We start from the raw sequence: 25612 nt of genomic DNA, 5'->3' as shown, positions 1-25612 counted from the left end.
CCATAGAGCATACTCCAGAATTGGTCATGGTGGAAATCCCAAAATTTGTCATAGCCTTTATCGTATTGAGGTTGTAATTTTAGCACAAATAGTTTCCACGCATCCACCACAGTATCTACAGATTCTCTTTTCCCTAGGAATTCCCTTCCAAGCTCCAGTGTACCCCAAGACAGGTAGTATGTCTAGTCTTAGATATAAAACAAATCGAATTAAAGAAGGCAGTCGCAGCTTAATTAGATAGCTATGTATGACTTCTTCAAACAGTACTTGTTGGGCATATAAGGCATATCTCGGTGACGTAGCTAGATGATTCAAGGACTATATGCAATCAAGATACCTTGATTTCTTCTCGAGACCTATCAGATGAACGTCGACAATGGACTCAGAGGCACAGCTCAGTCCAATATCATTATTACATTATATAGCACAGTGCTAAATTTAGATGTGACTGTGCTGCTACCCTGCTTTTGGTCAGTTGCTGCAGGTACACTGGCTGTCCAAAGGTCAGAGAATATATATCTAGAAACATCTAAATGAATGGACTCATTGTCTGATAAAGGGACACTGCACTCTCCTAACTTGATCTACAAGTTTGCTTGTTGTACTCAATGATTATATTTTCATTCTTATTTTAACTTAACCTGCAGCATCAATTATCTGCAGGCTGTAACACAACCTATATAGAAAAGGCCAGACTATAGATGTGCTATGTTTCAAGTTTATAAGAATAACCCTCCTTTTAATTGGTTCAAGTATCAACACTTATAAATAAGCTCCCAAAAACTCTAATTGATTACCAGATTCCTATCTTATCACAACAATTTGCACATTTTGTATTAGAAAAGATAATTAACAACACGATACAAACTTATAGTCAAATACCATGTTTGTGTTTAAGCCCAAATGATATACATCTGAATAATAACACAAAAAGCCTTCTCTCAGAGTCACATACCTACATTGACTCATTAGAGCACGTTCTAATGTTTCACCCATGGGGCGTTATCCAGGTAGGTGTAATCCCTTGTTTTACCTAAAATATATATGAATCGGACAATACAAAGGAAAAACTTGCATACAATCTCAAACCACATTATTCATGTAACATTTTTAGGACAAAATCTATTTAGTTTTCTCTGTTCCTACATTCATCAGAGTAATATATATTTATTTCTGAAAGTGTGTTTGTATGTTCGGGGCAAGTTTCAGCCCCATAACAGTTGCAGGGGGGGGGGGCAGCCCTGTGCTATCAGCATAGGCGGTTTCAGGAGATTGCCGTTTTTGCGATTGTTGGCTCCAGCCCCACATCAGTTGGTGGGATGGAATTTTGGTCTGAGGTCGGCATACTAGTCTGGGGTGTACTGGCGATAATGAAATCCGACCAACCCCGCCCATTCGTCCTACACAGAGCGGGCTCTGGCTCTGTCCTATCAGTATAGGTGATTTTGAGAGATTGCCGATTCTGTGACTTTTCCAATAATAGGAAGTTAGGACACAAGGTCAGCATACCAGTCTGGGGTGTACTGGAGATAGTGAAATTTGACCAAACCCACCCATTCGCTCTGCACAGGTGTGGAGCGCAGTCCGGCTATTTCTGGAGATTGCTGATTTAGTGATTTTTCAAAAATATGAAGTTATGACACAGTAAAACATACACAAGGCTATAGCTGACCCCCATGTGCATGTCAACTAAAGACCCGGGCAATGCCGGGTGGTACCGCTAGTATAGATATAATCATAAACAGTACAGTTGTGCGTTGTAACCATTCTTAATCCACAGTCCTCCTATGGATAAGAAATCTAAAGTGAGAGGGACACAATAACAAACAGTTGTAAGAGAAAGAAAAAGAGGAGGTATAAAAAAGAATAATGCCAAAACAACCCAAGTTATTTTAAAATAATACCCTTCAAGACTGTAGTTACTTATGCCCACTAATTAAGTGCCTACTTGATGACTTAATCCCACACTGCCCCACCACCCTCTCTCCCCCCACCCACCGTATTGCTTTGTGGGCTCCAAGAATCATTATAGAATACATTTTAACAATACCCCTTTAACATCCCAAGAAAACATTTATGGAATTATAATACAAATGAACACAGTGCATATTTGCCATTAATGCACTCAAGCAGTTCAATCTCATGGTCCTGACATGTCAATCTTACCTATCTACTGATTCTCTTCATTATTCCAACATTAGGATCCATTCCACTCAATCATTGAGAAAGCATCTGGATGATCAGTATCTGATTATCTGCCTATAACATAAAGCATATCTCTATTAATGTAATGTTACAATACTCAAACACAAATCACAATATAGACCACATATTTGGTTCTACAATTAATCAAATCCAGTATGGGTAGCGTTTGATTATCTCTAGTTACATACGTCTGCACATTGTTCAAAGCATGTTTACACACGGTGCAATTCATACATTTGAAAAAGCCCTTGACTGGCAGTCCACTTGTGCAAGCTCATATCGCACACATCTTGCTGGTCGATAATGCTGCAATCTATCAGTCAAAGGGTTTCTTGATGGCTGTGTGCCATTTTATGCGTCAGGCAAATACTTGTGAATATAATTCTTTGCTTCAGTGGTAGACAGTAGACAGTGCTGTGAACGTCTAGGGCATATATGATCACATTTTCCTACAAGAATTAGAAGTCTAGCAGCTGCTTTTTGCACCAGTTGTAGTCTAGAGATGTTTTTGCATTAAGACCCACATAGGTACTATTGCCAAAATCTGGTTCGGAACTGATACATGCATTGATGATGGTAACTTGATGGTTAAATGAGAGGTAAGGTATAATCTCTTGAGCTTTCTAAGCTAAAAGAAACATTTAATTGTTTTTTTAACTGGTATTTTATGGTGTTCAAACCTCTGTTGCTCTACGTGGTTTTGCTTCCAAGACTAGCACGTTGCCCCTGTGCTATCCTCCGTTCATGACTTCGACACTGCAGATTCCTGCTGAGAAAGAGAGATTTCGGAACCAAATATCATACCTACGTTTCTCACATGAGAGGAAGGTTCAAGGCAATTCCAGAATGACTTAAGCCAGAACATATTGTCCTGGTTTGATTGATTTTAAGGTAGTTGCTATCCATCCAGTTTTCTTAGTCAGTGGCAGCTCTTAACATTATTAGCTGAGACATTTCTAACTCCAGATAGCATTATGAATATCTCGGTATCAACAGCATAATTCAGGAAGAAAAAAGTCCATGGCTATGCATGATATTAGCTAGAGAGGCCATATAGCGCTGGGGTACCCCATATGCTAATGATTTGTTTTTGGGGACCCACAGTTGTTCAGTTTAAGAGTTCGGTAATGATTAGTTAAAAAAGATTCAATGCGCTTTACAGCTTGACCTCTGATACCTCGTAACTCAAGACAAGATAGAAGTATACAGTGATTGGCAGTTTCAAATGCAGCCGACAGGTTCAAAATGAAAGCTCCCATACCCCTAGTATCGACTTCTTTTTTAAGGATGTCGCGCATAGTGATAGTTACTCTTCCAGTACTATGATGAGGTCTGAAGCCAGATTGCATCAGATCAAGTAACTGTATATTAAAAACAAACGGTTATAATTGTGCTAGAACTATATGTTCTAGTTGTTCTGCTAAAAATCATACATGAGAAATAGGCTGGATGAACTATTGCTCTCTTCCATATGCTAGGTGTGACAAGGACATGATCCTGGCCTTGCCAAGAGGGAATGTGAACCCCTCTCAGTCGGGGGGGTGGGAGTCCTTTCAGGGAGCAAGCCAGAGCAAGTCCTCCCATGCGGAGGATGGTGGCAGGTGAGACGCCCCGTTCCTATCCCCCGTACCAGCATGCTGTTATGAAGTACACCTTTGTCTCACTCAATGCCTCATGTACAAAGTGCTTGTCAGACTCTTTCTTTTTCTTGTTGAATCAACAAACCTACTATGAGCCAAGGCAAGCCATGCCACAGAGAGATAAACCTGCATGCACCACAAGCAACCCAGGACCTGTCATCAGAAGGCTTTATCCTAATAAGTAAAGGCAACTCTCTAGTATCCAGCGCTACTGGTGTGGTGTCCCGCTCCGGAAAGAAGTGACCCAGCAGGAAGACAAACGAACTGGCAGACCAACAGCTACATTGCGGAGAACAAAGCTGCATAATGCTTTCTAGGCCCAGCGACAATATGGTGCAGCTGGCAGTTTACTCCCAAGACCCCCAGGGACTTTGCAACAGGACCTTGACTCCCAAATTAATCACCATTCGGGAACCCAAAGCCAAACCCCCAAACACGAGTTATGCAGAATGTAGACAGTAGGGGTTGACATTCAGTACCTACTAACCTGAGGACGCCTGGTTAGGAACGATGTGTGTATGAAGATGAGAGATGACGAGAAGACGAAAGAGACGAGCTTCCAAATTGCTGAGAGTACACCTGGATTCATTGGCTTCAGCTATGAACCATTATTTCTGTTTCCTTGGAATATTTCTGGAGGCATTAATGGCACAAACGTATCTAATAGTTCTGCAATGTTTCTGTTAAATTTATAAACCATGTAATTTCTGTTGGAGTCCTGGACAACAGTACAGGATTGAAGGTGTTTATTGGTAAACTTCCTAGAAAGTTTACTCCAGCTATGAATAATGGATCTTTCTTCAGTATCGTGCTTCCATAAAGAAGGGTTTGTAAACTTAATTTCAAACCTAAAGACTAAAAAGGTCTCTCCATGGAAATTCTATTAAATCCAACATAGTTGTGATGTATCTGGACAGCGCCTCAAACGAGAATTTAAAATTGCCCATGACCATTAGATGTAAGAAGTAAGATGGCCACTACAGTTCCTGCCTAGACGTCGACTTACTATTTTTGGGACCTAGGAAACAGAACAATAGAGGAATAGTACATTCGTTTTTAGACTCAGCCACCATATTGATATGGTCTAATGAGCTCTCTAGTTTGGAAGGGGAGGAAACTCCCATTTAATGATAGACAATGCATTATGGTAAATACATGATCAAGGATAGGCGCCCCCTACCGCGTAGACCCAGGGGAGTAACAAATCAAGTAAACAGGGAAAGAGGGGGGTCACGTGGGGGCAAATCGCTGAAAACATCTAGCGAAATAAGTAACCATCAAATTGAGAGCCCAATGAGGGGATAGGCCAGGTCAAGGATAGTATAAAATCAGATAATCTTTATTATACACATATAAAATTACATGACACATAGTGCTGAATCCATGATAAAACAGCATAAAAACAAACACTAAATATTGAATATGTACAAGTAAAGTGCATGATAGCCGATTGAACACTCTGTGGTGCAGAGTGAACACCAAATGCAGTCGCCCCACAAGAAAAAGGAAACAATTGTATGGGGGGGGGGCAGGGCAAGTGGAAAATAAAGAGAGACAAAGGAATGGGGGGCATAGGACCAAAAAGAAGGATATCTTGTTGGAATCCTATTGATGACCCCAGTCTCAATCTACATGCACAATCCACAAGTCAACTCTAAGACTAACTAGAGCTATTCCATCAATTTAGAATAAGGGATAAGAAAGTGCAGAGCTTGCAAAATTGCAACACCTCTCCAGCCTCATGTTCTGGGATGGCATTAAACTTTACAAATGATCAGACAGGCTTGTAGTGCAGAGTTAATAAAAAAGGTGCAGCCTACAGCACTTGTTACCATTTCAACCAACACAGTCAACCACCGGTACCTAATGTGGCCTACACCATCCACATGTGCCACACTGGTATCACGAAGTAGGTAGTTTCGACGACCTTCAAAATGTTTAAGGCATCTATCTCTTAGGAGAGAGAGAGATGGCTTAACAGTCGTCTTCCTCAGGACAGGACAGAAATGGTTATGAATATAGGAACAGAATAGGATATATATGATCAATGGAAGGACATTTAGATGGTATTCCTTTTGCCCTTTCCAGACTTGGTTCTTCTTCTGTTTCTGTATATAATCCTAGCGTTCCTCCTTTGTCCAGTTCATCATTAAAGTGCATCAAAAAGTTGAAAGAAAAAAAACAACAAAGGATAAAGAATAAAGACAAGCATATAGCAAAGTTAAAAAACACGTTAAAAAATCCTTGACCTAGCCTAGCAACTCCACAGTCATTCAACATAAACCGTTACAGTGTGGTTCTCATTAAGAATCAATAATAGCTCAATTAAGAGTCATATTACAAAACCCGCACTGGGGTAAGGGATGTAGAATTATATTCCACCCCAATAGACCCTGCGTGGATCTTCTGTTAGATAAATCCAACCTGTCGGGTCACCGGGAGAGGAGAGCCTAAATTAATAGAGAAACTCACTTCAATCCCCGTGGCATGTGCATATGGAACTAAGACAGAGCATCTAATCAGTCAAACATACAACAAGGTAATCCAAACTTTGAAAGGACCAGCTCCAACTGGGTGAAGCCACAGGAAAGAGAAAAGAAGACCCCTCAGATCTGGGGTTAAATGTCTTGTTAGAATGAAGCTTGCTTTATTTGCAGAGGAACTCGGTGTTAGTCCCACCAGCTGGTTTTCTACTGGCTGGAAGGAGAAGAGAAGAAGTGGAAATGAACCCAGCGGAAATATGGTGGAAAAAGCGTATGACATCAGTAGGTCATAGATACTTATTGCGTCCAACATATAGCATATGAATATATGTCCCATACATATTAATGCCCGTTACTGATATGCTAAGATCAGTAATTAGTAGTAATGAAGGAGCATTGTGCATGGCGTCAACCATTAACAAAAGAGGTAAAAGTTGTCTATGTCGTGCCATAATGTGTCAGGGCGATCCTGCATTAGAAATAAGTGAACTAAATCCTTTTCAGGGTGGATGTAGTCCATCTTATGCAAACCAACTATTAGAGCGGTAGGAACTATGTCGGTTCAGTTCATCCTGTCCGAAGGGGTGTTAGGTGGTAAACAATGCAATCTACTAATTCCCCAGACACGATCGGGCCAAATCTTAAAGGCTGACAAATGTAGAAATGCATGTACCAAGTTGTCAAAAATGCCATCCTAAAGTGTGTCATTATGTGGCCACAGAAGATAAATACAGTGTTTTGGCAGAGGTATAAACTTACCGAAGTGTAGGCCTAACACCCTCCCACTCCACCCTCCCTCCTCTCCCCTCTCCCCCTCCCGGGCCCCATGGCATTAAATTGGCCACAAAGGGAGAGAAAGCAGGGGAGAAAAGGGTAGGACAGTGAGAGTGGCCGTTTCCATACCTGTTTAGAGAAAGAAGCTGGCGCCTACAACGCGGGGTATTCGTTCGTCCGTATCCGCGACCGTGATCAGCTCGATGTGTTCCGCGGCCCTCGCATACTTTTCAGATGTTCGGAATGCGAACTCCCGGCTACACCTACTGCCTAAAATAGCATGATCCTGTGGTCACGTTACCGCGAATCGCGGTCACGTGACATAGAATCCAGGAAGTGGCCCTTAAAGGGACAGTAGTTATAGCATTCCAGTCTGTGAGTATACTGCAGGAAAGTCCTGAGAAGGGCGCAGTAGAGGGGGGGAGGAGAGAAAAGATCCCTCCTTCAAACCTCAATGAGAGACTCATGTGGATTCCAATATTGCAATCCCTATATGCATAGGTGTGCAGTCTCTGTGACTGGGCTAAACCATGCGTATCCATAAAGGAGATGGCAGGAGTCAGTTATATATCACGTGAGGTGCAAATGGGAAAAGGGAGAAAAGCCATAATCCACAGTCAGTGTCAGCCTGAAAGGGAATACTGAAAATTCAATGACCACCTGGGTGTGGCCGTCAAAGCAAGATAAATACTAAGCTGTGCGACACTCTTACCCCAGTAAAGCAGTACCATTATTCAAACAGGACCAGTGGCCAGTTAGCAAAAGCTTGTGCCTATATGAAAGGCGGGGTACATCAGTCAAACTTTAGGTGGTACAATGGAGCCATTCTTCTTGATGATTTAAACCATTGTGGTAACTATCAGTCTGATACATCCACCACTGTTCCCATTGACTAAGTCTCACTGCAGTGTTAAGTCGGTCTGTCCCTATCACGCGTTCTAGGGCCCACCATTTGAAGTCATCACAATTGTGACCTAATTCCAGGAAGTGGGACACTAGCGGGGCATTGCTGGTATTAAGGCGTACCCTCAATTTATGTTCTGAAATCCTGCTTTTAATAGGTCTTGCTGTTTTTCCTATGTATGATTTCTTACATGGGCATATGATGACATAAATCACGTTGGTTGAATTACACGTGGTCATGTAATTTTATATGTGTATAATAAAGATTATCTGATTTTATACTATCCTTGACCTGGCCTATCCCCACATTGGGCTCTCAATTTGATGGTTATTTATTTCGCTAGATGTTTTCAGCGATTGGCCCCGCGTGACTCCCCTCTTTCCCTGTTTACTTGTTATGGTAAATACAGGCAGTGTCAGAGTAGTATAGAATGTTAAAGTCACATGGAACCAAATCATTAAGAATATCAATGTTCAAATTGGATACCCTGGTTTCTAATATGCATGAAATGCCAATATTATTTTCAATGGACATATTGTGAATTAATGAGAGTTTTTTTTTACAGCTGAACTAACATTTAATACTAAACAATTTGAGATGCTTTTAAGAGCAGAGGTGGGAAGTTCAGGCTCGGAGCCAGAAACCATAAATCTGGCTACCTGAAGACCCCAAAAACAGAACTTCTTTGTTAATGGCACTGGATGTTATCCGCTTTTATATGTTAAAAACTGAATCCTATCACAAGTAGAAGAAAAGACACTCAAAATATCTTCAAATGAGTTACCTGATTCATGGGAGTTTTGAGCAGCTTGTGCCTGCTTAATAGTCCGCCCTCTTTTGGCGCTGCCCTTTTCGGAGCCAGCGGTTTTGGTGCAGCATTTTTGGAGCAGGACCCCATTCAGCGTGCCCTGGTGGCCACGGCCAACCGGGCTCAGGGTCCAAACACTTGGCAGTGATGTACCTTGAATCATACCTTGGTCATCCAAAACACTAATAAGTGCAGTGTTTTGGAAGACAATTTTTTCAAGGGATGCACGGCACGCTCAGAAAGTGAAGCTGAGGTGACTATCAGGATGGGCCATCACAGCTGCCCATCAAGAAAGATGCAGAGGCTCCGGGAGGGAAAAAATCAATGTGTCCATAACAGTCGCTCACCAATCAGCGTATATTTTTAGTAAAAGCGTGAAAAATATTAGCTGGAGAAACAATAAGTACAACACGATCAAGTTCACAAACTAAAATAAGTCGGTGGTTATAAAAGCCCATCAGAGTAGATAAATTGATGGGTTAAAACTGAATAAATGTAAAACAACCAGACAGTAATAAAGCCATGGCCTCACAAATATAAGCGCTTTTGTATTTGTTTTGTTAAACGCTGAGCAACGTGGTTTTTACCTGCAATAAGGCTTTCCTGGACTCCCAACAACCAGACAGCAGTGTGGTGACTGCGGGGCGGCTCCTGGTGCCCTTTGAACTGCCTTCTGTCCATATTTAATCAGAGCAGGACGCTGTAGCGTCGCGCAAGAGACGTACGCGAAGTGCGCAAAGCCCATCGCTGTCACGCCGTCAGGCGTTATGGCAAATCGGCAAATGGCGTAATTGGAGACACCATTCACTATGCGACTCTGTACTGATATGCCCGCTAGTGATTAGCTACGATTAAACAGCTACAAGAAGAATAACACGCTTGTTCCCGCAGATTTATAAAGGGACAAGCCCCATCAGGACGGGTAAGGGAAATGCAATGATTATGAACTATTTTCCCACCAAAGATTTTTTGCAGAGGATTGTTGAAGATGATCGCTTCCAACTTGCATCTGAGTTGGAACTAACTGTCCCGTGCCTTGGCACAAAGACTATTGAGAATATTGTTACAGCTTTACTACCAATTCCTCACTTGTACAAGCACACATTCAGACTGAGGAACAAGCACACGTTTAGCCTGAAGAAAACGTCAGGAACTTGATGCTGCATGACGTTTTACAACTTCCGGTCATAAGCAGCGAACAATTGTTGACGAGGAGGAGAACGGGGCTGCTAGTCCAGCTCCCAATCTCTCATATCTTGAGAACGTTGCTAAGGTTGGAGGTGTGCAAATGTGCAGTTTAGCTGAGGGGCACACTGAGGTTGTGATTCCAGAAAACATGGCATCTGATTCGACTCTCCCTCTTCCACAAACTGATTGCGCAATGGAAACGAATAAAATCACATAGAACACGGCCGATAATATGGTGTTGGGGGATGATGTTGAAGAGGGTAATATTTTAGAGAATCGTACAATCGGTGTTGAGAGCAATGTTAGTTTTACCTCATGGCAATATTGGGAGTATTTGAAAACTTGTGACGAAGTGTGATTCCTTATTGAAAAAAGTCAATACGCAGGCAAGTATATTGAGAGAGTTGGGCCTGCGTTGGGGCAGATTGATGACAGATGCCAGCAACAAACTATCACTATGGAAAAATGCTTAAGAGCAGGCACTGACACCTCCGCCTTGGTTAGACAATTGCTGCACAAATAATGTTATGTTGAGAATGAAGGGAGGTCTGATGATAACAATCATACTGAGCAAACAGATGAAGAATGTCAAGAAGTAAAGAGAGGCAAATGTACTGAAGTAGTAAACAAAAAGCGTAAAACAAAGAAGACCATTAGACAGGCATGTATGTAAGCAAATAGTGAAGATCGGAATTTGAAACTCCCTCATAGAAAGTTCCAGTAAGAACAAAATCATATGGAAATTGATGCGTGAGGCATTGCCACTCCAATAGCTGATCAACCTATGGACAGCTGTGGGGACATCTGAACTGCATTTGGAGAAAATAAAATAGAGTGGTATTGTAGTGAACATCTCTTTTGCTGCAGAAAGAGAGAATGAGGGAATTAAAGGAAGAGGTACCTTAGGCAAGGCAGAGAAAATGAAGACAGGTGAGACTAGGAAGACCAATCCTGGTGAAGTACCTCTGATTCAAACTACCAAAGCGGTGCAAACATGGAAATACAATTGGTCTACCAATGATAAAACAAAAAAGTATGGCCTAAAGAGTCTGGTGGAGACATTTTAACACATTTAGTAAGATTGTTCCAGCCACTAGTGGAACAAGATAACTCTAGCAAACCTACGGATGCTTCTACACAAATTAACCCAACTGCTCCATCGAGGGCGTTTAGAACACACCATAACACATCTTTGATGCAGCCCAATACAACTCTCATTAAGATGCATCTTTGGAAACAAGGAGGTTGACTTTATCAACAGACGGAGATTTATGGAATTAATTCTCGAGGTGTTTCCACTGCGATGCATTCACAATCAAGACATTAGAATAGTGGACTTCGGGGAAGAAGAAAACAAAGCCACCTCTTACATGCATTTTTATTCTGATTATATCATCACCTATATCCTGTAGCACAAAGTGGCATTAATGAAACTGGGTTATGAGTGCACGGCCATAGAAGTAGAAGTCACGACCGAAAATGGAACCAAAAAACGGAGTAAAAAGCATGTTGTTTGGGAGGATGGAAAGTTTCATTTTGAGGGGAACAAAAAACCTGAACATTCTTCATATGAGAAAACAGGTACCATGAAATCTTCTAAAGGACACACACAGACTGTAAACAGTGATGAGGAGGGTTGGAAGTGGCTGACCAATTTGTTCAGGCAAAAACAGACTCCCCAGCCCTGACCACTCACCCCCATTACTGTCATGGAACACTTGGGGGTATAAACATCTGTTGGAGCAGGGGGGTCTCTTGAAGTCTATCGACTTGTTTGGTGTCATTACTTTGCAAGAAACCTGGTTAGTTGACTCATTTATCATAGATGGCTGGACCTTTATTACAAAAAAGGCAATACAAGGCCCAGAGGTAGACTGGAAGGAGGACTGTTTGTGGGGGGGGGGTAAAATACCCATTACAAGCTTGTAGAGGTTGATACTGCTAACTACCATCTGGTAGGCAAAATTGTAATAAATGGAAGTACATCAGGACCACATAGGAAAGATATAGTGGTCATCACAATTTACGACCCTCCGGCCACAGAAGGTACAGAAGGTATCCGTAGAAATAATCAAATTTAAAAAACGGAATGGGATATTTGTTACATTTTCGGCTGAACAAATCTCTCATTCGGTGCCATTATAGTGAACAAGGGGAGAGAGGGTTGCAGGGGTGTTCCCCGCACTCTTGTGCACTACAATGGCATCAGGAGTGGCAGGCGTGTCCCCTGCTGCCGGGAAGAAATAAAAGGAAATAAAAGGAAAAAGGGACTGGATATTTATTTGACTGAATCTCGCATTTCAAATTCGGCATTGTTGCATTCAGCAATTTTGAATTTGAAAATTCAGCACCCGGTCAAATCACAGATATCCGGCACAGAAAGAGCATTGTGGGGTCATTAGAGAACTAAAGGGTTTTGTTCACTCCCTAGAGACTGTGTAGAAGAGGAATACAATCTGTCCTCTTGTCCTTCGACACACTCAAATAGTAGTAGTAAGCCAGTTTGCATGCGCGGCAAAGACTGGGCCAATATCCTGTATTTAGCAGGTATTACTATGGATCATGCTAACTGTGTCTCATATTTATCTCCTCACTTCACTTGGACTTCTGCAGTCAAATCAAGTTGTATTGACTGTATTCTGTATTCCCGATTGTCAACATTAGTGGCAGACATTACCATTTTAAATAGGGAAGAGAGTGATCATTTGCCTTTGTTAAGTGCATTAAACTGGGAAATCCCCCAAATTGGAAATCGGGAGACTGGTTCACTTGCTTTAAATGTGCAGAATAATCACTGGACCACTAATAACTTAACCAAAGCGGGGGAAATGGCAAGAGAGCTGCTTAAATTAGGTATTTTTACACATCAAAGTTGTGCGAAAAGAATTAGTACTAGCATACTTTCAAAAAAGAAAAGACACACTATCGGGGTAATTCATAGAATCCAGCGCACAAGTGGCGCACGCGGCTGGCGTACAGTGTGCGCGTGCGACAGTCTGCGCCAGCCGCGTGCGCTAAAATCCATTTCCGTGCACAGCGTATTCATGGATTTCAACATCCAAAACCAGCCGTGGCGCAGAGTGGTGCAGCGACCGTGCAGCAGCGCCAGTTACGCCCCTAACCCCTCCCCTTGCGCCATGCACAGTGCACAAATCCCGTACATGGTGCACAGGCCATTGGACCACCATATAGCCCCCAACCACGAAAACGCCTGTAAAACTCCCTGCGCATCCCTCCGAATACATGTACACCCCGGCACGGGGAGTTTCACACGCGATTGGCCCTGTGTGAGCGGGGTACGTGTATCACTGGGGTTTGCGGGGAGTTTCACACGCGATTGGTCCTGTGCAAGCGTGGTATGTGTATTTCGGGGGTGCATGGGAAGTTTCACACGCGATTGGCCCTGTGCGAGCGGGGTACGTGTATTACTGGGGTTTGCGGGGAGTTTCACATGCGATTGGCCCTGTGCGAGAGGGGTACGTGTATCACTGGGGTTTGCGGGGAGTTTCACACGCGATTGGCCCTGTGCGAGCGGGGTACGTGTATTTCGGGGTGAGTGGGAAGTTTCACATGCGATTGGCCCTTTGCGAGCGGGGTACGTGTATTACTGGGTGCGCGGGAAGTTTCACACGCGATTGGCCCAGTGCGAGCGGGGTATGTGTATTACTGGGATGCGTGGGAAGTTTCACATGCGATTGGCCCTGTGCGAGTGGGGTACTTGTATTACTGGGGTTCGCAGGAAGTTTCACACGCGATTGGCCCTGTGCAAGCGGGGTACGTGTATTACTGGGGTTTGCGGGAAGTTTCACACGCGATTGGCCCTGTGCGAGCGGTGTACGTGTATTACTGGGGTTCGCGGGGAGTTTCACACGCGATTGGCCTTGTGCGAGCGGTGTACGTGTATTACTGGGGTTCGCGGGAAGTTTCACATGCGATTTTGCTGTCAGAGCGGGGTACATGTATCCAGTGGGGTGCGTGGGGAGTCCCACACGTGAATTGGCAGTGTGGGTCCTCCGAGGTGTCCCTCTACCCCCTCCACGGCGCCTGCAGGCAGCCACACCACAGGGGACTACCCTGCACCCCTGGTCATGTCCCATAGGCAGCCCATCCACCATGGGCATGCCCTCCAGCCAGGCCACATGTCACCTTGCAATATGATCACCAACTCATGTCCCCCAGCACCCCCATCCCCCAGCCGTGAGGGGCACCTGCCAGCAGGCCCCCACTCATGTCCCCCTGCACCCCCACCCCCCAGCAGTGAGGGGCACCTGCCAGCAGGCCCCCATTCATGTCCCACTCATGTCCCCCTGCACCCCCAGCCCCCAGCAGTGAGGGGCACCTGCCAGCAGGCCCCCACTCATGTCCCCCTGCACCCCCACCCCCCAGCATTGAGGGGCACCTGCCAGCAGGCCCCCACTCATGTCCCACTCATGTCCCCCTACACCCCCACCCCCCAGCAGTGAGGGGCACCTGCCAGCAGGCCCCCACTCATGTCCCACTCATGTCCCCCAGCACCCCCACCCCCCAGCAGTGAGTGGCACCTGCCAGCAGGGCCCCACTCATGTCCCCCTGCACCCCCACCCCCACCCCCAGCAGTGAGGGGCACCTGCCAGCAGGCCCCCACTCATGTCCCAATCATGTTCCCCTGCACCCCACCCCCCAGCATTGAGGTACACCTGCCAGCAGGCCCCCACTCATGCCCCACTCATGTCCCCCTGCACCCCCACCCCCCCAGCAGTGAGGGGCACCTGCCAGCAGGCCCCCACTCATGTCCCCCTGCACCCCCACCCCCCAGCATTGAGGGGCACCTGCCAGCAGGCCCCCACTCATGTCCCACTCATGTCCCCCTACACCCCCACCCCCCAGCAGTGAGGGGCACCTGCCAGCAGGCCCCCACTCATGTCCCACTCATGTCCCCCAGCACCCCCACCCCCCAGCAGTGAGTGGCACCTGCCAGCAGGCCCCCACTCATGTCCCCCTGCACCCCCACCCCCACCCCCAGCAGTGAGGGGCACCTGCCAGCAGGCCCCCACTCATGTCCCAATCATGTTCCCCTGCACCCCACCCCCCAGCATTGAGGGACACCTGCCAGCAGGCCCCCACTCATGCCCCACTCATGTCCCCCTGCACCCCCACCCCCAGCAGTGAGGGGCACCTGCCAGCAGGCCCCCACTCATGTTCCCCTGCACCCCCACCCCCCAGCATTGAGGGACACCTGCCAGCAGGCCCCCACTCATGTCCCACTCATGTCCCCCTGCACCCCCACCCCCCCAGCAGTGAGGGGCACCTGCCAGCAGGCCCCCACTCATGTCCCCCCCAACACGTCAACATGACCCACAATCATGGCCCTCATGGCCACCAAAATCCCATGGCACGCCACCCCTGCCCAAATAACCAACCAAGCATAACATACACCCCACATTGAAATGCCCATTACATGAAACAACCCAAATGGCATGTATGTACATCAACACATGTCCGTCACATACACACAATGGGTGCCAGTGAATGTGAAAACCCACATCGTGACATGCTTGAAACCAATTAGAGAATACCACACATTGAAGTACGGGAAAAAATGTATTGAACAAAAAATGTGGTGAAAGAACCTCAAAGACCAAACAATGGACATAAGGAAAACAATGCAGAATGTCACATAATGATAAAAAAAGGAAATCCAAATACAATATATATGAAATCAAAAATGTTTCCAAAGTCTCCTTCCAACAAAGCAAATCCAAACAGAAATGAAAAAGTAAAATCCATTGCTCCATGGAAAATCAAAAAAGAAAATGCAGACAAATCCACACTCCAACTATTTACAAGGATGAAATCCTGGGTCCATGAGCCCAACTGTCCAAATGAAACCTACAAAAATACACTAACTAATGAAGAACTATATACAAAAATGTGGGGTATTGTCCAAGCGCCCCAAATAAAAATGAAAACAAAAATGTAACCTAACACTAACTAACTAATTAACTAACTATTTACAATGGCAGCGGACTAGTCTGACGGCTCACTTTTTGATGTCCCGGGCCAGGGCATCATCGAACTCCCGCTCAATGTCCTGGAGGCGGTCCTCTTCCATGGCCCCGAGGGTTCACAGGGACGATGACATGTTGCCCTCCAACTCCCTGCGAATTGCCTCTAGGCACTCGGCCCGCCTCAGTGCCCTCCGCATGGAGTTCTCTGCCCTGACCATTGTGAGCCGTGCCTCTTCCGCCCGCTGCCGCTCCGCATCTATGGCATGGCCCAACCGCTGCCACACGGAAGACACTTGCAATCCTGGGTCCTCCTGCCCTCTGGCCGATGCCTGCCTCTCCGATGTTGAAGGACCCGAGCCATCATTGCTCCCACCATGTTGCTGCTGCTGCTGTGCCTGTGCCTGCGCCCTGGCTCTTGCTGCCCGCACGTCCTCCTCCGGCTGGCGTGCAGTTGTCGTGGTGGTCACCCCTGCTGGACGTCCGACTCCCGACTGTGGCAAGGATGTGTCCTCCACCAGCCTGGCCGCTGGGTCAGAGGCAGCTGCACAGTGTACCCAGGTGATACATGGGTGGGAAGATGGCATGGAGGACGACTGGCACGTAGGGGGTTCAGGTGAGGAGGGGGTCGCAAGAAGGTCCAGCACACGGAGGAATCCAGCACTGTTGACCCGTCCTAGTAGGTCAACGTGGTCAAAGAGGCATCCGAGATGACGTGCAGTGTCTTCACGAAAACACTGCAGGTCACCTCGCATGCCCCGTTGACACAACGCTATCCCAGCCAGGACAGGCTCAACCCGGTCCCGGATAGCCACGTCCGCAGGGAGATGAAGGCCAGTTGTTGTGCGCCCATCCCCTCCCTGAAAACGGGTCTGGCCGTAGGCATCCCTGCTGGTGCCGGATGATGCAGTCACAGGATCAGGGACAGGATTGCACACAGGCACCTCCACGGCGGCCTGTGCTGCCTTCTGCCCCTGCACTGCACCACTGGCACCAGTGGAATCCCCACCTCCAGATCCCGTGTGAGTCCCTTCCACGCCCTCCTCCTCCTCCAAACCCCCCACCAACCTGGATGACTCCATGCCATCTTCCTCTGTCGGACCCTGTGGGGTCTCAGCTGCCCCTTCTGCTGCCGAGAAGTCCATCTCCAACCTCCACCTCTTGGACCTACCCTCAGCAGCGGCACCAGACTCCTCACTCCCCGAAGAGATGACAATCTGGGAGGGGAGCCGGCACTTGCGTCTCCGGCTGGTGTTATGATCCCTGCCGCTTTGGTCCACAGCACCCTCTCCGCCCTCTTCATCCGTTGACGCTGCAGAGAGGGAGAGATAGAACACAGGCATCAGGGCACTGTACAATGGACTGATACACACATGGCAGTTGTACATGAGTGGTAGTGTCAATCTTCAGACATGGCATCACACTCCCTAACACACATGTAATTTCTACTCAAACACATGAGCAAATATTGCACCAGGCAGCACCATCCATACACATACAACAGCATCAGCATCCGAAGGGGAGCCTTACGTCACATGAAACACGGGGAGTACACAACACATGCACACACACCAACACACTTACATGCATGTATACATGTCCACCAACTGTCAGAGTGATGAGATCGCCATCCATGTCACATCTGGCATTCAGCCTTCTACATGTCAGTGCCACATGCATCCATGTTGCATCACAGTTGCACACTTGTCAAATACACACACATGCACATGTACACAGCGCAGATACATGCAGCTGGAACCAACATCCATGTGCAACACCACAATCATGCCAACGTACATACACAGTAATTCAAACATGCGTGCTCCCACATCTGCATTTGGCCTGCATGCTTACCCACACATACACCATCCATGTGTCTCACACATGAGAGGACTCGCATGTGTCAGCCTCACGCCCCTGTATATACACATCCATACATGGCCCTACAGAAACACATGTGCAACTGCACACTACTGGCACACCACGACACGCACAGCGTCCAATCAGTATGCATGTACACTTACCGCTCGACTCCAGATGGGTCTGCCTCTCAAGGACCTGGACGTGGAGCGCTGGGCTTATGCGTTCCAGGACCCTCATTTGGTGGTCGGACAGATGGCCCCGGCGCCCCTTGGCATCCGCTGCCTTGAAGAGGTGCTGGGCCTTGTCGAGGGTCCTGGACCTGAAGTCCTCCCAGCGCTTCTTGACATGTTTGATGTCGCGGACTGCCACCCCCTCCTCGTTGATGGCAGTCACAATGTCCATCCAGATCCTGGTCCGTCCTTCATAGTCGGCGTGCAAACTTCCAAAGAGGCATCATACTGCCCCAGGACTTGCTCCACCAGGACACCAACTTCCCTGGCACTGAAGCTGGTGGCCCTCTGCCTCTCTGGCTGGGGGTTGCCAGTGGTGCCAGATGGTGTTGTGCCTGACATGGCAACCCCAGAGGCATGTGTGGGTCGGCAACTGGGTCCTGGGGCTGGGCGGTGGAGCGATGGTATCCCAGTTGGGAGTCTTCAGTTCCAGCAGGGGTGGTCACAGCAACTGCACCCCTGGCTGACGTGCAGGCAGCAAATAGCAGGGCACGTGGGCAGCAGGCAGGCAGGCAGCAGCAGATGGCAGGTGGGAGCGTGCTCGGGGCTCTTGGGGGCAGTAATTTGGCCTTCTGGGCAGGAGCGTGGTCTTCTGTGTGTTGTCGCGTGGCCAGCTTGATACTGAGTGATTTGGCACGTGAAAAAATTGCACGTCACCGTGCAATTGGAGGAAAGGGACTTAGCGCGTACACACGTAAGTAACGTTTCACGTGTGGGCTGGCTTAAAAGGTACCAGTATCACGCTATTTCCTTGTACGTGCTTTTTGTGGAGAGCGAGCGGGTGTATCTTGTACTTCTTGTCGGTTCACACGCGATTACTTCACAACGTTTCCAGTTCGTACTCCCTGTTTCCTCAGACTGCGTTCTTTTCTTCTTTTGGCGGGGGTGTTGCCTACGAGCACAAGCGCATCTTTTTCACGTTCTTTTTCAAGGCAGACGGTGAGTCGCGCACGTATTTTCCAACTGTGCTTGCCCCCGTGTGTCGCGTACCCCTTCAGAGCTCATTGTAGGCTGCGTGTAACACGCGTACGCTTATTTTTGTGTTTCTGGGTGCCACAGCGTAGTGCGGGTTTATTTTTCCACGCACGTGGTCTACAAGGGGTTGCGTGCACGTGTGCTTTTGTTTTTGGGGTGCCTGTGCATTGTGTGACCCGTCATCTTCCCCCAGGGGTCACATACAGCCTTGCTAGAGCACTAGGGTATGAATTCCATCTAGTACCCTACCCCTTTCACCCCAATTGCCCAGGACAATTGTTTACTGCTACTCCCATATGCACAACAACATCAGTGCCATGGTTGGGAGGCGACCAAGCGGTAAGGGAGGCAAAGGTGGCCGACCTCGAAAAGGTGGGTGCGGTGGGCACGGTAGGGGACGTGGCCAGGATTTGCAGGGTGCCCCTAGACCCCCATGTGTGGAGGAGCAATCAGGGACACCCATGCCCCCCCCAATGGTTGTGGCAAACGTAGCTGACATCATCCCAGCTCAGCCCTTGGTGGACCGGCCTATTTTGGCACCTGAACCGGCACAGGATGACTCCCATGCTGACTTCCAGGTCAGCAAATCTAAGCCACGTGTGGCGGGGAAGGTTGCTGTCACCAGGCCACATGGATCTGGGGCAGCAATGTCATCTGCTGCCCCAAGTAGCCAGGGTGGGGAGGCTGCAGGGGCAGCTGCAGCTCAATCCACCCCAGCTCTGAGTCTCCCAGCCGGGACAGTGTTGGTCCAGGTCCATCAAACCGACCTTGCCCCTGCCAACGTCACCCTGCAGCCAATGCCTGCACTGAGACCTATGGTCATTGTGCAATCACACACTTCTAGTACCCAGTCCACCTGTGCTTCTGCCCCTACTGACCAGAGTGGCGTGAGCCACTCAGGATCTGCACCACCTTTGAAAAAGAAGAATAAGGGTGCTCTGGCACTACAGGCTGAGACCCCAGGCACGGCTACACACTCCGGCACGTCAAGGAAGCCTAGCTTTAATGACGCCGAACTTGATGCACTTGTGGCCTATGTGTCGGCACATAGCCGCGAAATGGTGGTGACTGCAGGGTGCAAGACCACACCTGGTCAACGTAGGGCACACTGGCAGACCATCGCGGACCGTGAGGCGCACAGCTGATGATTGCTACAAGCGTTGGAATGACCTGAAACGCAGAGCAAAGAACAAGCTGGCCTCAAATCATGCCTCTACTCTGGTGAATGGCGGTGGGTCTCCACCAGATGACAACCAACTCACTGAACATGAGTCTGTTGCTGGAACCGTCATCACAGAGGAACAGATCCAAGGCGTGGGAGACCTACCAGATTATGATGCATTGTCCGGTGAGTGCCCATGCATGTGTGTGTAATCCATGTGTATGTTGTTTGGGTGACGGTTTCTGAATGAGTGCCAGGTGAGGGTGTGTACTCTTGAGTGGTATGGGTCAACCATGTGCTTCCTCCAAGACATTCACCGGGCTTGGATTTGGGTATGACAGTGTCACTTCTGACCACAGTAGCCAATTAGCGCCAGATTACAACAGTTGCCCTTGAACTGTCATCTTGCAACAACATTGTTCTGATTTTTTCAGTGTTTATTCAGGCAGATTGTTTCAAATTTCCCATTATTCCAACGCATTTCTCTCCACCCTAATGCCACATATGTGACATGCTTCTGTCATTGATTACACCCCACATTGGGCCACAGGCCTGCTCACATTTATTTTTGGGGCCTGTTTGCATGTCGAACATGATAGTTGTTTCATGTCAAGTTAAAGTGACCAACCATTGCTGTGTACATCTGCCTACAATCACTGTATTATTGTACACTGGATGTGTAGCAGTGTGTGGCACATGCACATTTTGGCACACTATTTAGCATTTTTCATCTCATCATGTCCATCTCACATGGATGGGTGACAGTACTCATTCACTGACATATCGCTGTACTAGTCAAATGTGCCATGGCTATGCTACATGCCATCTGTGTGCTGGCATGTGTCATGTATGAGTATTGGGCATGCCACTCACATGCTAATGTGCAATGCCAGTGCTACCCACCATGCAGCAAATGTGCTTTTCCATCTTGGTGTCCTCAGTGTCTGCTTTCTAACTCCCCTTCAAACTCATTGACAGTGCATGCATGCCAGGGTTGTAGTCATGTGGGACATGTGTACATCATGTACTGGATCTCTGTCTTGTCAGGCCTATGTGTGCTCATGCCTGTTTCCATTTGTTGTCTTTCATGTTTTTGCAGGTGATGACGCACTTGATGCTGGTGAGGTTGAGGAGATGGTGCAGACCAGGAATCTCAGCCACGACCTGGCACCAGTGGAGGACGTGGTGTGGTGGTGGGTGAATACCCTTTCATACTGCAGATGATACTGTCCAGGGGTGTCTCTGGGTGCACCTCCCCAGACCTCTATTCAGGTGCTGAATCAGATGATGAGACTTATGTGCTGTTGCAGGTGAGTGCTTCTGGCAGGGATTCTGTTCTGTCCATCCCACCTGCACCAGGGGTAGAACCCTCTATGGGGATGTCAGCTTTGGTAGGTCCGCCTTTGGCGGTTACGGATGCAGGGACACACTCCACAACATCTGATCCTGATCCTAGGACAGCAGATCAGAGGGGGAATGCAGTCCTGCAGCCTCAGGCAGTGTCAGCACAGCAAGGTACAGATCGCCTTGCCCCGAACAGGTGGGGTGCCCGCCGACGCGGTGGCCGTGCGCCACCAGGCAATACTGTATGGGAAAACTCAATGTACGGTATAGCAGCCCAACAGGGAGCATCGGTTAAAATGATGGCTCAGGCAATGGAGAGGGTGTCCACTTCCATTCTCCCCCTGAAAGGCAGATGGAGCAACAACAGCAGGCAACAGAGTCCATTTGCCAATCACACAGGGAAGACATGTTGGCGTCCAACAGGGACCGACGGGCGGCACTGAAGACTCTGCGGGAAGCCATGTCAATAGAGTCACAGGGCCACAGGGAAGCCCTGAGGGTGGAACTCCATAACCTCAGGGAGACTCTGGTTGAACTTGAGGCATCCCGAAATTTTAGGGCAGAACAGCAGGTGGAGCAGCTCACACGTTCGCTCTCAGCTGTGCTGCAGGCAACCCGTGAGGAGATCTGGGCATAAACGTGAGGCCATGCGTGCAGAAATGCAGGCAACCCGTGAGGTGCTGCATGGGGATCTCCGCACTATCATCCTCCAGAATCAGACCTTGCACACCCGCATGCTTGCTGCCATGGAGGACCATACCAGGGCTTTGCAACATCCACGCAGTTGGGTGTTGGTGTGCACCCTGTCCTCGAACCTCCTGGGTGGCTTCTCCCCCCCTGGCCTCCACATGGGCATTTTTGATTTTTTTTTAAATGTTTTTTTTTTTTTTTTACAGTGTGTTGCCTTGTGTGGCTCCCGTGGGCATCCACTGTGTATTCCTGCTGGGTACATGCAGGCTTGTCCTGTGTTTGGGTTAGATGCTTGGGTTCCTGACACACACACCCCTCCTGCTTCCCGTTTCCATGGGCTTGCAAAGGGTGGGAGCAAGTGACAGTAACTTACACAGTGACATTGGGCTCCCATGAGCTGAGTGGGCAGTCTGTAGTCAATACTGTGTGGACATCCCTAGTGGGTATTGTTGTTGTATTGAACACTGCATGGTGTATTGATATGTGCTTGTCATCCAAGTCTTCATCCTTATTCGCAGGTACCTTCTTCATGTCTTCACATGGACGTTTCCTTTGCAGATGCAGTTCATGTTGTATGCAGTACACTGACACATTTGCGTGACAGCAACGCTCTGCAGTTGGAAGGGGTCAATGTGCTGGCTTATTCAGGTTGTAAGACTTGCACTGCTTTGACTTTGTACTGTCATATTTTTGCAATGTTTCATGCTGTGTTGCTGTATTGTGTTGCTGGTAAGTATTTGGTCATGTGTGCTGTTTGTTATTGATTACTGGGAGCATATTGTCTGTGGCCAGTTTCCTCTAGGGACAGTGCACTTTGTGACACTTGTGTCGGGTGTTGTGCATTCCTTTGTTTGCTTTCACATTGCATGGCATGCCATGGTGTGTTGGGTGGCCGAGATGGGGAGGGGTTGGGTGACATGGTGCTATTTTCATGTAGTATTTTGCAAGGGGGTAGTCAGTCATGCAGAATAAATGCGTGTCTTTTAGTGACACAGCATTGGTTGTCTTTCAGTAGGTAGGGATGCACACAATGTAACACTTCCAGGTGACCAATCTCAGGCTGGTATGGTTGTGACAGTTGATTGTCCCTTATGTCTTCATCATTGATTGTCAGCTGGTATGTGCCAGGGCTGTGTGCACTCCACAGGGGTGTGATTTTAGGTGACGTAATTAGCCACCAGCTGCTTACGGGCTGCCTCACCACGTGCCCTTTCACCTCCCATGCGCAGCGGCCATGCATGTGGTTGGGGATGTGGTGGCACCACCATGTCCACCGGCAGGCCCTGGCGTGTTGCAACATTGTGCAGGACACATCCTGCCACTATGATCCTGCACACTACTGGGGGGAGCGTATAGCAGCTGCCCACCAGAGCAGTCAAGGGAGCGAAAGCGTGACTTGAGCACTCCGAATGTGCACTCCACTATGCCCCGGGTTGCAATATGGGCTGTGTTGTATCTTACCTCGGGTGGAGTGGTGGGGTTCCGAATTGGCGTCATCATGTGGGTGCTTAGAGGGTAGGCACTGTCCCCTGGGGAGATGATGATGGTTATACTTAGTGGGGTTGTGACATTACTCAGTATGTGACATGCATGCATGTGCAGTGGCATTTAAACTCACCAAGCAGCCATGTATCGCCATACCGCCCAGCTTCTAGGTCCCGGTTTAGGGTTGACATTCTGTAAATGAAACTTTCATGGGTGCACCCTGGATAGTTGGCATATACTGAGGTGATGATTCCCTTGGCATCACATACTACCTGCACGTTGATGGAATGCCAGTGCTTGCGGTTTCCATAGATGTGCTCAGATGCCCTGGGAGGATGTAGAGCCACATGGGTGCAATCAATGGCACCTAGCACTTTGGGGAAGTGTGCCACCCCGTAGAAATCCTGGACGGCAGCCTGCCTTTCTGCAGGTGTTCTGGGCAGGTATATGTGCCTGCGGACTGATGGTCGTGCAGGCATGATGGCCAAAACCTGGTGTAGGCAGCGTCAGTGCGTGGCCTGTGACAACCCCCTCCCCCCCCCACTATGGCACTTGTCCGCTGAAATGAACCAGTGTCCAAGAAGTGCAGTACATTGAGCACCTTTTCCAAGGGGCTCAGTGCTTGGGAGCACAGGGTGGGTGATGTGAGGTCATCCTCCCACTCACTCACCAGGTCGAGTATTATGTGAGGTGGAAACCTGTACCTCCCATACACCTGGTCATCAGGAATCCCAAAAAGGCTGATCCTGGGTGCAAAAATTCTGGCCCTGACTATTCCTCCTCCTCCTGCAGTATCCCACGAACACTGCTGCAAGGAACGGTATATTCATCTTAGCGTCTGAGCTTGTTTGTTGTTTGCGCACACTTTTATGCTGCGCGGGTCCGCGTATGCCTGCTTCCTGCTGGCGTACTTGTTTCTGGATTAGCACGTCTTTTTTGGCACACGCGTTAGCCCCGTTCTATTCCATGAATACGTGTTGTAGGCACGCGTGGGGGCGTTCTGCGCATTTGCCTCCTGTACTTCCCCCGTAACTCCCACATTTTCACACGTTGTTCCCCGTTCCGCGTGTTACGCCCCGTGTTACGCCTACTTTTTTCGTGTGCGCCACGCTATGTGCACTTTAGCTGTGCGCGCAGCGCACGCTGTTTGATGACATGTGCGCCCGTGTGCGCCACGCAGGATTTTAGCGCACATCCATGGATTTACACGCGCACGGACTTCCATGAATCGATATGCACGGGTTTCGCTGCGATTTTCGCACTTGCGCTGCGATTCGGATGCTTTTGCACGCTTGGGCGGAAATTTTCAACGCACATTATTTCCATGAATCGGCCTGTATATTCGGAGGGAAACAGGCACGAACCGCCCACAGACATGACTTTGACTTTGTCCTTAGAAAGCGAAAAAGGCTTTTGAGAGCGGAACTCACTAATATTGGTAGTGACACACTTGATCCTAGGAATCACACATTACGTGTTGGCATAACCCATGCACAGTATAAACGGTGGTTAAAGCGGCACACATACACGTTGGAGTGTAACAAGTGGAAGGAATGAGTTCAATGTAGTGTTACTAATGACTGGAAGACTTTCTGGATGATCATTAATTATCAAAAACAGCACTGCTCATCGATATGCGAGGTGCTAGAGGGAGATTGGGTCAGGCATATTGAAGGCAATTTGGGAATTCCTTCCACCTGCTGAGAACCAGATAATAGTGGCACAAGTGCACTGTGTGAATATTGGTGTGAATATTGGTTAGAATGTGCAGATATTATGAAAATCATTGGTTCATGTAAATGCTCTAGAGCACCTGGCCCTGATTGTACCTGCAATCAATTGATAAAAAAAAAATGAGCATCTGGCCGTGTATATTA

At 48.0% G+C, this 25612-nt stretch overlaps 1 long non-coding RNA gene across 3 annotated transcripts in view; it reads right to left on the bottom strand.

Annotated features, from left to right (window-relative positions):
* Positions 1 to 25612, bottom strand: part of LOC138488572 (uncharacterized) — a 258066-nt gene that overhangs the window by 26401 nt on the left and 206053 nt on the right. For all 3 annotated transcript variants that reach the window (XR_011274684.1, XR_011274685.1, XR_011274683.1), the window contains one exon: positions 2167 to 2259. This is a non-coding gene — a long non-coding RNA (uncharacterized lncRNA). The remainder of the gene's footprint in view (positions 1 to 2166; positions 2260 to 25612) is intronic.

This window comes from Ambystoma mexicanum, chromosome 9, assembly GCF_040938575.1.
Source record: "Ambystoma mexicanum isolate Mex_15411 chromosome 9, UKY_AmexF1_1, whole genome shotgun sequence".
Lineage (NCBI taxonomy): Eukaryota > Metazoa > Chordata > Amphibia > Caudata > Ambystomatidae > Ambystoma > Ambystoma mexicanum.
This window is presented reverse-complemented; position numbering and strand designations above follow the sequence as displayed.